At 44.5% G+C, this 13885-nt stretch overlaps 1 protein-coding gene across 5 annotated transcripts in view; it reads right to left on the bottom strand.

Annotated features, from left to right (window-relative positions):
• Positions 1 to 13238, bottom strand: part of KDM4C (lysine demethylase 4C) — a 465676-nt gene extending 452438 nt beyond the window's left edge. For all 5 annotated transcript variants that reach the window (XR_010749215.1, XM_066368119.1, XM_066368120.1 and 2 more), the window contains exon 1: positions 13015 to 13238. The gene's annotated coding sequence lies outside the window, so the exon portion shown is untranslated. The remainder of the gene's footprint in view (positions 1 to 13014) is intronic.
• Positions 13239 to 13885: the final 647 nt, after the last annotated feature.

Below are 13885 nucleotides of genomic sequence, written 5' to 3'. Positions count from 1 at the left end.
CTCAATGTTATATTTGATAGAAAAGAAGAAAAAGAAGGTGGACGGATGGCAGGAATTAATTATTTACATTAACAAAAATCAAGTAACTTACTCAAGTTCAAGTCCTTACTTAACCAATACATTCACCTGACCAGGAGGTGGCACAGTGGAGATAGAGTGGCAGCTCATCCTAGCGTGGGATGATAGACATGACCCCATGGTTGCTGGCTTAAGCAAGGGGTCACTGGCTAAGCTGGACCCCTTCCCCCACCCTGCCCTGGTCAAGGCACATATGAGAAAGCAATCATTGAATGCAAAGCCAATAGCCACGGCCACCATCACAGCTGCCTGGCCCATGCAGGTTCACATTTGATTCGGACAGTTGGTAATGAAACAATGGAGCCAAGAACTGGTGGGCCATTATCTTTAATCCTAGCTCGCTCCCGGCGGGCAAGAAATACACACAGTGGGAAAACACTTCCCTTTCCATTCAGGGCTTCCAAAGCCACTGACTCATCTGAGTATTCCTAGAATCAAAGGTTTCTACCTCACCAGCCTTATTCATTTCTGTTCCCCATCTCCTTCTCTCTGCACAAACTGGCTTCTCCTTCAGCGCTCTGCCATCTTGGCTGCCTCTTCTTGCAAGGCTAGTTTCAGGAACCGAGAAAGAGCGAGCCCCCAGTCTGTCCCCATTTTACAGTGTAGAAACAAACTATTCTCTCAGAAAAAGTGGCTTCCACTTGCAAACCTCCGGAAATTTAAATTCTTCACCTTGACAATTAAGATAACTTGTCCCTTCATTTTCTTCCAAAGCACATAGATTTACAGACCTTCTAAGTATCCCTTCTAAATCATTAATTTATTCAAGTGACAATTCTATTTCTACAGCTAAACATAAAGATTAACCAAATAATTTGCATGACAAAATTCTTTAACTTCAAGGACCAGGAGGCAATAAGGAAGAAAGAAAATACAACTTTCTTGTCTTAGATTGGTAAAGAAAAGAGAACTACCTCAAAAAATGCAAAACACAAGCATTGACTATTGAAAGAACCACATCGTTTATGGAAAAGACCACAAAGTCATTCTAAGACTGAGCCCATCAATCCCTAAAGAAAGGTCCAGCCTGACCAGGTGATGATGCAGTGGATACAGCATCAGCCTGGGACACTGAGGACCCAGGTTCAAAATCCCAAGGTCACTGGCTTGAGCATGGGCTCACCAGCTTGAGCATGGGATCACAGACATGATCTCATGGTTGCTGGCTTAAGCCCAAAGGTTGCTGGCTTGAGCAAGGGGTCACTGGCTCAGCTGTAGCATTCCCCCTCCAAGTCAAGGTACATATGATAAAGCAATCAATGAACAACTAAGCTGCTGCAACAAGTTGATGCTTCTCATTTCTCCTCCTTCCTGTCTGTCCCTATCTGTCTGTCTGTCTCTCTTGTGTTCACGCACGCACACGCACACACACAAAAGTGTCCAAGCAGAAGCAGAGGAGTTATTTACATTACTAACATCAGAAGAAGCTAACATTGAAGCACTTAATATATATCAAGAAGTTAGCAAACTCACTCAAGGTCACACAGCTTTTAAAAGATAAACATAGGAATTAACTGGGATTTTGCTGTAAAGATTGAACTGGCAGGAAGGTGCAAAGGGTGACTTGGATGCTTGGAATCTGCTTCCATCTGGCACTAGGTGCAGAAGCCAAAAGTAAAAAATATTCCTTCCAGGATAATTGCCTGATATGACCAAAGTCAGAATGAAAACAACAGTAATAAAGATTGGACAATTGGCCTGACCTGTGGTTGCACAGTGGGTAAAGCATAGACCTAGAATGCTAAGGTTGCTGGTTTGAAACCCTGCATTTGCCTGGTCAAGGCACATATGGAAGTTGATGCTTCCTGCTCCTCCTCCCTTCTCTCTTTCTCTTTCTCTCTCTCTCCTCTCTAAAATGAATAAATAAATAAAAATAAATAAATAAAATAAAAAAGATTGGACAATTAACCAAGAATTCCTTCCCCTTCTGTAAAGCCAGTAGCCATGTCCAACAGCATAGCCACCTGGCCCATGCAGGTTCACATTTGATTTGGACAGTTGGTAATGAAACAACGGAGCCAAGAACTAGTGGGCCAACATCTTTAATTCTAGCTTGCACCCAGCGAGCAAGTAATAACACACACTGGGCTCCAAAACCTACTCATTCAGTGATCACAAAGCTACTGACTTATCCAAGTTTCCTAGAATCAAAGGTTTCTACCTCGCCTGGCCGGTTGGCTCAGTGGTAGAGCGTCGGCCTGGCGTGCGGGGGACCTGGGTTTGATTCCCGGCCAGGGCACATAGGGGAAGCGCCCATTTGCTTCTCCACCCCGCCCCCCTCCTTCCTCTCTGTCTCTCTCTTCCCCTCCCGCAGCCAAGGCTCCTTTGGAGCAAGGATGGCCCGGGCGCTGGGGATGGCTCCTTGGCCTCTGCCCCAGGCGCTGGAGTGGCTCTGGTCTCGGCAGAGCGACACCCTGGAGGGGCAGAGCATCACCCCCTGGTGGGCAGAGCATCCGCCCCTGGTGGGCGTGCCAGGTGGATCCCGGTCGGGCGCATGCGGGAGTCAGTCTGACTGTCTCTCCCCATTTCCAGCTTCAGAAAATTAAAAAAAAAAAAAAGGTTTCTACCTCACCAGCCTTATTCACCTCTGTTCCCCATCTCCTTCTCCCTGCACAAACTGGCTTCTCCTTCAGCACTCTGCCATCTTGGCTACTTCTCTCCTCTCCTCCATGTGGTCTTTCTCTGCTCTCCTATAGCATGGGCTCTTCCTGGAACATAATCACTCTTCTCTCTAATGCTAATCTCAGGAACCAAGAGAGCAAGCTCCCAGTTCTGCCCCGTTTTGTAGTGTAGAAATAAAAACCTTTAATCCAATATACAAACAAGGAAGTCTCTGATACAAAGTCACTTAACTGAGGTATAATGGGATTCCTCATAAGAGTGTACTACCCTACATCAAAAAGGGTGGGAAAGGCTTAGTCTTAAAACTAAGCCTTAGGTCAGGGGTCCTCAAACTTTTTACATAGGGGGCCAGTTCTCTGTCCCTCAGACCATTGGAAGGCCGGAGTATAAAAAAAAACTATGAAAAAATCCCTATGCACACTGCACATATCTTATTTTAAGTAAAAAAACAAAACAGGAACAAATATAATATTTAAAATGAAGAACAAGTAAATTTAAATCAACAAACTGACCAGTATTTCAATGGGAACTATGCTCCTCTCACTGACCACCAATGAAACAGGTGCCCCTTCCAGAAGTGCAGTGGGGGCCGGATAAATGGCCTCAGGGGGCCGCATGTGGCCCGCGGGCCATAGTTTGGGGACCCCTGCCTTAGGTTATAAGGATCCTGCCTGCCCCACAGCCTGTCCCCCCACATCCAATGCAAACTATAAGTGAGCAAACATATATATCATATTCACAAACTTATTTGACCAACACCTTTATTAGAAAGTGAAAATCCAGAAGGGTGAGGAATCCAAGCAAAATTGACAATACAAAGCAGTCTGAAATTTCTGACTCAAATTCAACATACAAACATAAATGCTTTAGAAGTTCCTGGTCTTCTGAGTGAGAGGCCAAGTCCATCTGCAAACTCTAACACTGTGATACTGAGAGCTATTCTCATGGACAACAATTTGAATACCAACCTCTTATTAAAATAAAACTTTCTTTTAAAAAGCCTTGCATTTGCTTGGTTCTTTACTGTGCTTTAACATACATATTTCATGTAAAGCCAGGAGCCACGGCCACCATCACAGCAGCCTGGCCCATGCAGGTTCGCATAGGATTCAGACAGAAGGTAATGAAACAACAGCGCCAATAACTGGTGGGCCATTAGCTTTAATCCTAGCTTGCACCCGGTGGGCAAGCAATACACACAGTGGGAAAACACCTCCTTTCCATTCAGGGCTCCCAAAGCCACTGACTCATCCAAGTTTCCTAGAATCAAAGGTTTCTACCTCATCAGCCTTATTTACCTCTGTTCCCCATCTCCTTCTGTTAGACAGATAAAATACATTATGCTCACTTTGTTAAAGATGGCGTTGCCCACGTGGAGGCCCGTCGCCCAGGTAATATTAATGTGTGTTGGGGGTGGGCTGTGGGCAGGCAGGATCCTTGTAGCCTGGGGCTTGGTTTTAGGACTAAGCCTTTCCCACCCTTTTTGCTGTGTGGTGGTGCAATCCCATCATGCCTCAGATAAGTGACTTTGTATTAGAGACTTTCCTATTTTGTATATCGGATTAAAGCTTTTGAATTTCTACACTATAAAATAGGGGCAGAACAGGAGCTTGCTCTCTTGGTTCCTGAGATTAGCATTAGAGAGCAGAGCAGAGAGAGGCCACATGGAGGAGGCCATGAGAAGCAGCCAAGATGGCAGAGTGCTGAAGGAAAAGCCAGTTTGTGCAGAGTTTGTGGGAGAAGGAAGGAAATGGGGAACAGAGGTGAATAAGTCTGGTGAGCTAGAAACCTTTGATTCTAGGAATCTCAGATAAGTCAGTAGCTTTGTGAGTACTGAATGAGTGGGTTTTGGAGCCCAGTGTGTGTTTTTACTTGCCCGCCGGGCGCAAGCTAGGATTAAAGATAATGGCCCACCAGTTCGTGGCTCCATTGTTTCATTACTGTCTGTCCAAATCCAATGAGAACTTGCATGGACCAGGTGGCTGTGATGATGGCCGTGGATACTGGCTTCACACCTTCTCTCTGCACAAACTATGCACAAACAGGCTTCTCCTTCAGCACCCCGCCATCTTGGCTGCTTCACCTCTCCTTCACGTGGCCTTTCTCTGCTTTCCTCTCTGTCCTCTCCTCTAATGCTAATCTCAGGAACAGAGAGAGAGAGAGCTCCCAGTCTGCCCCACTTTATAGTATAGATTTAAAACCTTTAATCCAATATACAAACAAGGAAGTCTCTGATACAAAGTCACTTATCTGAGGCATAATGGGATTCCTCATGAGAGTGCACCACCCCACATCTAAAAGGGTGGGAAAGGCTTAGTCCTATAACCAAGCCCCAGGCTACAAGGATCCTGCCTGCCCATAGCCCGCCACCACCAACACACATTAATATAATTATGCCCATTCCAAGCAAGAAGGGCAACTAATATCACCTGGGTGACGGGCTTCCAAGTGGACAGAGCCATATTTAACAAAGTGAGCATAATATATTTTATCTGCCCAACATTTCATTTTCATTCGTCAAAGTTTTCTAAGATTAGCAGGCTGTGGTTTTTCCTATTTGAAGATGATGAAACTAAGACTCAGAAATGGAAATGACTTTCTGAAAGAAAGACAGCAAGAAGGTCCAATGAACTGACTTCACACTTAGGCTCCCTGGACCTCTATGCTAGGCTCTCCAGCTACCACAAAAAAAAAAAACAAAGCCCACTGAATTTAGAAAATATCCACAGCACCAGGCAAGCCCAGATGGTTTCACAGATTTATGCTCAATTTTTAAGGAACAAAATCTAATGTTATTTATGTTGTTCCTGAGCACAAGAAAAAAAATAGCAAGTTTTAAACTTCTTTAAGAAGCAATCCTACAGGAGCATTTGAAATCTTGCTCTCTGGCATATGTCCTCAGTGTGCCTCAAATAAACACATAAAAATCTGAAAAAAACAGAAGAAGCAGCCACAAATCTAAAATGGGTAACTGAACTTGACGACTGGACAAAGAGAACTGCAAAACAATTTCATTTAAGATTGAACACTGATAAAAATTCCTTCAAAAAATGAGCAAGCAAATCCAAAACACACTAAAATAATAAATAAGCCATGATCAAAAAGTTATTCCAAGAATACAAGAATTATTCAATACAAGTTATATAATTTGTTATATAATTCTTTGTATATGGATATGGATATGGATAACTATTGTATATAAACACATACACATATAAACATATACTTGAACTTGCACATATTCTCTAGCTCTATTCACTAAATAATGCCCCAATATCAGTAACACCTAGACCTTTGACTTCTAAATACTTGGGGCAGGGAAAGTTCAAGATGAGCCTAAATAGCCTGACCAGGTGGTGGCGTAGTGGATAGAGCATCAGACTGGGACACAGAGGACCCAGGTTCGAAATCCCAAGGTTGCCAGCTTAAGCGTGGGTCATCCGGCTTGAGTGAGGGTCACCAGCTTAAGCACGGAGTTGCTGGCTTGAGCAAGGAGTCACTCACTCTGCTGTAGCCCCCTGGTCAAGGCACATATGAGAAAGCAATCAAGGAACAGCTCAGATGCTTCAACAAAGAAATGATGCTTCTCATCTATGTTCCTATCTGTCCCTCTCTGTCTCTGTCTGACTCTGTCACACACACACACACACACAAATGTTTTATGGAGCAGGAATTTATAAATACCATAGGAGCTGAAGCCACTGTGTATCTGAAAATATAGAGCAACAGTATAACTAAACATTCATACTCAATATAATCCTCTTTCATGAAATGGTATCACTTGTTTACTATGTTCACTGCTATATGCTCCATATAGGAAATTGGAAGAAAATGTACCCACTACTAGGCAGAGTAAATCACCCAGCAACAATAAGACAAATGTTGCATATATGTAACAAACAACTATGCAACACACAAATATACTAGTTAAGAAGTTTCTCAGGGGAAAAAAGGGAAATGAGTTATTTAGCACACACTGAGTTCTCAAACCTTAATAGTATCAAATGTTAGTTTCAGTTCCTTAAGAATCAGCTCAGTTTCAATACCAGAAATTCCATCCCTAGGCAACGAATGGTAAGTATCCTCACCATTCTCTGGAAGTCCCTAGATACAAGAAAAAATTAAAATGTAATAAGAAGCTTCACACTGGAGCTATAGAAAAATCTCATCTAGGTAACTGTAACAAAACAGGTTAGAAATTTACAAAAATAAAAATGGAAATTACTAGTGACTTTTCTTTTTCCTCTAAATTCTCCTGTTTCCAGATTTTCTAACAAACATGATTTTTTATTAAACTTTTTCCCTGTTCATGAAGGTCATACTGATAGGATAAAATTAAGAAAATGCAAGCACATACACAAGAGACAAATGGCCCATAATTCCATCGACCAGAAGTAACTAACCACTTTCAATATTTTGTGTTGCTTTTTTTTCTGTGCATATATGAGGGTAGGGAGCTGATACACAACTAAAAATGAAGGAGACTATAGAATGCAGGTATGGCAAGTAAACAAGATTGAGGAAAGACTAATTGGAAGATGTGACAAATTTGCTAAGTTATCTGAAGGATGAGATGAAATTAACCAAAGAAGTGAAGGTAGGGGTACAGTCTCAGCAGAGGGAACAAAAATGCAAACTGGCTTCCAAGACCAACTCAGCCAAGGAACTGGAGAGAAAGATGAGTTTGTTAGAAAGGAGGAGGTGGGCCGGCCTTACTTAGAGAACTGAGAATTAGGACTTAATCCTCAGAGAAGAATAGTGGCAGGTCATGGGGAAGTAAAGAGGCTCTTTAACAACTGTTCCCAATGCTCATATGGGCCTAATTCTTCTCCCTGCAAGTATAGACGTAGATTATCAACATCTTCTCCCAAAGGGCAGGGAGAGTTAAGGGCAAAGAGGAATCTTTGGGTGTTAGGATAAGTGAAAAGACAATAGTCCAATATTTTAAATGTATATGTTAGTCTTCACAAAACCTTTAGATTGGTAAAGATAAATAAGATACAGTGACTTTACTATGGAACAACTCCCAAGAAAACCATATTAGAAATAGGGGTAGTAAAAAGAGCATTAGATATTCCTATTTCATTAAAAAAAAAAAAAAAAAAAAAAAAAAAAAACTTTAAAAGATAGAAAGACTTGTATTAGCCCTGACCAGAGAGCTCACTTGCTTAGAGTGTCATCCCAATATGCCAAGGTTACAGTTTGATCCCAGTCAAGGCACATACAAGAATCAACCAAGGAATGCCTAAATAAGTGGAACAACAAATCCATCTTTCTCTCTTTCTCTCTCTCCCTTCCTCTCTAAAATCAGTAATTTTTTTTAAAAAAGACCTGTATTAGACACTGAACTTGATGACAGTATGGAATATACCTATTTTATCACCGTTTTTCTAATTAAACATAATAAATATAAAGGGCACAATCACTAACTGTATAAAAACTGTACTAACAGAAAGGGATAATCTTAATGACATTGAGACAAAAAAAAACTCACTGCAGGACAGAGTCTGATATAGAGAATTCTGGCCTCTAGAGAAGTACCCTTGGTAGTGGGGCAGGAAAGGGTCAGTTCACCCTCAAAGACCTAGAGAGAATCTGTCCAAAGTAATTATCCTCTCCTTGCTCTTCAATCATTCAGAAGGGAATGCTTAACCCAGCAATTCCACCACCAAGTATATATATGTATATACTCGAGAGAAAAGAAAACATACACCCTTGTAGGGAGGCGTGCAAGGGAGATGTTGAGGGGAATACGGGGGGGGGGGGGGGGGAGGGGGAGATGCATCGAGGGTGACACTAGAATCTATGTAAACACAATAAATTAAAATCAATAAAAAAAAATTTTTTAAAAGAAAACATACAGCCTGACCTGTGGTGGCGCAGTGGATAAAGCGTTGACCCGGAAATGCTGAGGTCGCCGGTTCAAAACCCTGGGCTTGCCTGGTCAAGGCACATATGAGAGTTGATGCTTCCAGCTCCTCCCCACCTTCTCTCTCTCTCTCTCTCTCTCTCTCTCTCTTCTCTCTCTCCCTCTGTCTCTCTCTCTCCTCTCTAAAATGAATAAATAAAATTAAAAAAAAAAAAAAAGAAAACATACAGCCCTGGCCGGTTGGCTCAGTGGTAGAGCGTCGGCCTAGTGTGCAGGAGTCCCAGGTTCGATTCCCAGCCAGGGCACACAGGAGAAGCGCCCATCTGCTTCTCCACCCCTTCCCCTCTCCTTCCTCTCTGTCTCTCTCTTCCCCTCCCGCAGCCAAGGCTCCATTGGAGCAAAGTTTGTCCGGGCGCTGAGGATGGCACGGTGGCCTCTGCCTCAAGCGCTAGAATGGCTCTGATTGCGGCAGAGCAACGCCCCAAGATGGGCAGAGCATCACCCCCTGGTGGGTATGCCGAGTGGATCCCAGTTGGGCACATGTGGGAGTCTATCTGCCTCCCTGTTTCCAACTTCAGAAAAATACAAAAAAAAAACCAAAAAAACATACACCCACACAAAGTATAGTTCATAAATGTTCACAGCAGCACTGGAGTTAAAATGTGGAAACCCAAATGCCCATCAACCGATGAGTGAATAAACAAATTGTAAAATTGTCATAGAATGGAATATTATTCAGCCATAAAAAGGAACGAAGAACTGATACATGCCCAACGTAGATGAACTTTGACAACATTATATTATGTGAAAGAATCCAGTAACAAATGACCACATATTATGTGATTCCATTTGTGCAAAATGTCCAGAATAAGCAAATCTACTGAGAGACAGCCAATTAGGGGTTGCCTAAAGCTGGAGAGGAAGGGAGATAGAAACAGACAAAACTCCTGATGGGAAAACAATTTCTTTCTGAAGTGATAAAAATATTCTAAAATTGATTGTGGCAGCAGTTGCAAATACCACTGAATTATAGATAGACTGTGCCTTGGTCTGCTAGCTCAAATGTTTAGAGCCTAATCCTAATACACAAAGATTGCAGGTTCGATCGCCACTCAGGTCACACACAAAAATAAATCAATGTTTCTGTCTCTCTCTCTAAAAACAATAAGTAAATTTAAAAAAATAATAAATAAGTGAATTGTATGGTATGTAAACTGTATCTTAATAAAGCTATTATTTAAAAAGAGGATATTTTCGTCTGATCAGTGGTGGTGAAGTGGATAGTGTTGACCTGGACGCTGGGGATCCAGGTTCAAAACCCAAAGTCTCTGGCTTGAGCGCAGGGTTGCCGGCTTGAGTGTGGGATCATACACTTGATCCCATGGTCGCTGGCTTGAGCCTAATGTCACTGGCTCAGCCTGAGCCCCCCTGTCAAGGCACATATGAGAAAACAATCAAGGAACAACTTAAATTCTGCAATTATGAGCTGATGCTTCTCATCTCTCTCCCTTTCTGTCTCTCTCTCTCTCTCTCTCTCTCTCTCTTTCTCTGAAATAAATAAAAAGAGGATATTTTGAGCAGGCACTATGGTCAATTGTCAGAAATACAATAAAGAAAAACATAAACACAAACCTGTTTTCAAAACTCAAATATCCGGCCTGACCAGGTGGTGGCGCAGTGGATAGAGCATCAGACTGGGATGCTGAACACCCAGGTTCGAGACCTCAAGGTCGCCAGCTTGAGTGCGGGCTCATCTGGTTTGAGCAAGGCTCACCAGCTTGGACCCAAGGTCACTGGCTCGAGCAAGGGGTTATTAGGTCTGCTGAAGGCCCACAGTCAAGGCACATATGAGAGAGCAATCAATGAACAACGAAGGTGTCGCAATGCGCAACGAAAAACTAATGACTGATGCTTCTCATCTCTCCGTTCCTGTCTGTCTGTCCCTGTCTATCCCTCTCTCTGCCTCTCTCTCTGTTTCTGAAAAGGTCTATCCCTCTCTCTGCCTCTCTCTCTGTTTCTGAAAAGGAAAAAAAAAACTCTAATATCCTAGTAAGAGAAAAAAGCCAGTAAAAAGGCAATTACAAAACAGTGAGAAAAGGAAAGAGACTGTACCCCAGGAGGACCTAACCTAGCCTTAGGTGATTCAGAAGTTGTACAGAAGAAAATAATATGCCAGATTTTCACCCTTAAATAGAAATTTAAATCTAAAATGCTTTTTTAAAATTTTTTTATTTATTGATTTTAGAACGAGGAGAAAGAGAGAAGGGGGGTAGAGGAGCAGGAAGCATTAACTGGTAAGTAGTTGCTTCTTGTATGTGCCTTGACCCAGCAAGGCTGGAGTTTCGAACCAGCGAATTCAGCATTCTAGGTCCATGTTCCATCCACTGCACCAACACAGGTCAGGCTAAATCTAAAAACCTTATTAAAAATTAAGTACCTGTTCAGCTTATTAAAATCTTCATTTTCATAGAATGGTAATGGACTTTTTAGAAAGCATTTGTGCACATGCAATGTTTAAAATGTATCTTTTAGTCCTGGCTAGGCACCTCAGTTGGTTAAAGCAGTAGTCCCCAACCCCCGGGCCATTTGGTACTGGTCCGCAGAGAAATAATAAATAACTTAAATTATTTCCGTGTTATTTATATTTAAGTATGAACAATGTTTTATTTTTTTTTAATGACCAGATTCCCTCTGTTACATCCGTCTAAGACTCACTTCTGACGCTTGTCTCGGTCACATGATACATTTATCCGTCCCACCCTAAAGGCCGTCAGTGAAAATATTTTCTGACATTAAACCGGTCCGTGGCCCAAAAAAGGCTGGGGACCACTGGGTTAAAGAATGGACTGGATACTCCCAAGGTTGCCCACTGGATCTCTGATCCCGAGTCAGAAGAAAATCAACCAATGAATCCATAAATAAGTGGAACAAATCAATCTCTCTCTCTCTCTCTCTCTCTCTCTCTTCCTCTCTCTCTAAAGTCAACAAGTAAAAATCAAAAATACAAAACTTGTATTTTTAACTTTAGAAAAGCAGCGAATTAAAGTCTGTTACCGTGAAACAAATCTCCAATTTACATTGCATTGCACTACCAAGTTTATGGGGTGCTGTAAAGATTATGTGCATATTTTTCATAATGCCCTAAATTGGGAAAAAGAGGACCTAAAATCCTGAAACCTCATGTAATACATTCCAAAACAAATCAGGGAATGGAGGTAGAAGACTGACAAGGTAGGAGAGGAGAACTTAGGGGAAAATAAAAAGGGCAGAATTTGAGTAATTATCTTAAAGGAAAACCGAGTACTACAAAAGTAAATATGGACCTTTAAGAATTAAAGCCACTAATTTTCAAGCACAACACTTCCCAATTTGATTAGTAACCGTTGTCATAGAAACCGTGTCACACAAAGCCGAGTTTCCCGCGGTTAAAAATAAAAAATACTACAAATTCAAATGAGTGAAATAGGGCAAAGTTTAATCCCAATTCAGGTGGTCAGAGCCTACCAGAAACTTTCACCGAGACCAGGGTGGACCAGCTGCAACTTCCAAACTAACATTTCCGAAGCAGTGCTTCAAAAATCACCCTACAGGTTAACTTACGAAGTGCTAAAAAAGAATGTGCCCTCTCTTCCCCTCCCGGGAGGAACCCGACAAAACCCCTCCCAGACATCGCCCACAACCAGAGCCAGCCCGTGCAGACGTGCACGGTGCAGCTCCGGGGAGACTGCCTCCGAGTTCACCCGGAAAGCATCCGAATCGAGCCCTTCTGGTTCATTGGCTGAGCCCCGAGGAAAAACCCAAGAGCGAGCCCAGAGCCTCAGCCTCCCTGGCCCGGCTTCCTCCTCCACATCTCCACCCCACGCCACGTCCCGTGCCTGGCATTCCACGCGACCTGATCCAACTCCTATTTATTAAGCACCACTATCTACACCGCATCGTGGTTTCCAGCACTGCAGAAATGGCCCCATGCCGGAAAAAAACATTGGGACTGAGAAGGAACCCCGGAGAGAGGTGTTCTGGAGAGGAGCCCCCACCCTCACCCCCCGGCGGTGACAGTCCCAGGGAAGAGATGGCTCAAGGGGCGCAGCAGAACCTGCTTGCCCGAGTCCGCCACAGACCCCGCTGGAAGGGGAAAGGAAAGAATCAGCATCTCTGGACCACCCGCGCGCCGGCCCACGAGGGAACGACTAGTGCGGCACCGAATCCCCGGGAGGGCCGGAGCGGGCTGTCACTGGCTCCCGTCTCCCGCCCCCGCGACCATAGCCGGTCGCCTTGTCCCCAGCATGACAGTCACGGCGGTCGCGGACCGAGCGCCGCAGATCAGGTGCCTCCACTCTCCCGGACGCCGGCAACCCCTGCTGCCCCTCGCGGAGTGGGGCAGTCCGAAGACCGCCCGGGCCCTCCCGCCACCATCCCCATCCCCGGGACTCCGGAAAAGCGGTTACCTGGCGCGCGGGTGGGGCAAAGACAAGGCCCAGAGGAGGAAAGGGAGAAGGAAGACCGTGGCCTCCGGCACAGAGAGATTTAGGAAATTTCGGAGACTTGTTCCGCACTGGGTGACAGCTGCACGCTGCGCACGCGCACCCAGCTCCAGACGCCGATCCCTCCGCCGCCTCTCACCCTCCCGGGGAGAGGTTGGGAGGCAGAGAGGGGGCGCGCGCACAGCGCTAGCCGAATCCCCCTACGCGAGGGCGCGCGCGCCGTCACGTGACCGCTGGGGCCCGGCACTTAATCGATCACGTGAACTTCTGAGCAGCTTAAAGGTGCCTGGCATCTTCTTACTTTGGGCTTAATTCTCCGCGCTGTTGTTAGCCTAAGTTTGCTGTCCCCTATTTTGTTCTCTTGTGCACTTTTTCCAGACAGGGGAGACACTTGAGCAGAAATGCAAGAACAGGTGCACAGAACCTTGCCCGGAAGCGCTGACCAAGTTCACGCACGGCCGGACCTGATGAGCCCACGCGCCGCACGTCGTCCTGTGCTCCGACGCGAGCCTATGGCGGCCTCGGGCGCGGGACGTCAGATTGCTGTTGCCATGGCTGGGGCGTTGGAACGCCCAGTAGATTTTGGCGAGTGTCGCTGCTGGGCTGCGGTGACAGCGTCTTACAGCTGGGGTATCTGAGTCTCTCAATCACAGTGGGAGACTCCAAGTGGTTGAAAGGTATTCATCTGTTAACCTTTTAACAAGTAACTCAACTAAGAAGCCGTTATTGGCCTACGGGAGCGGAAACTCCCGTATTTTAGGCACCTGCGCGGAGCATGTCCAGTCTGCGCATTAGGTGCGCACTTGAGCTTGGGACACCCGAAGGCCCCAGTAGG

The sequence above is a fragment of the Saccopteryx leptura genome, chromosome 2 (genome assembly GCF_036850995.1).
Source record: "Saccopteryx leptura isolate mSacLep1 chromosome 2, mSacLep1_pri_phased_curated, whole genome shotgun sequence".
Taxonomy (NCBI): Eukaryota; Metazoa; Chordata; class Mammalia; order Chiroptera; family Emballonuridae; genus Saccopteryx; species Saccopteryx leptura.
The sequence above is the reverse complement of the archived record's forward strand: the minus strand, read 5'-3'. Positions and strand labels throughout refer to the sequence as shown.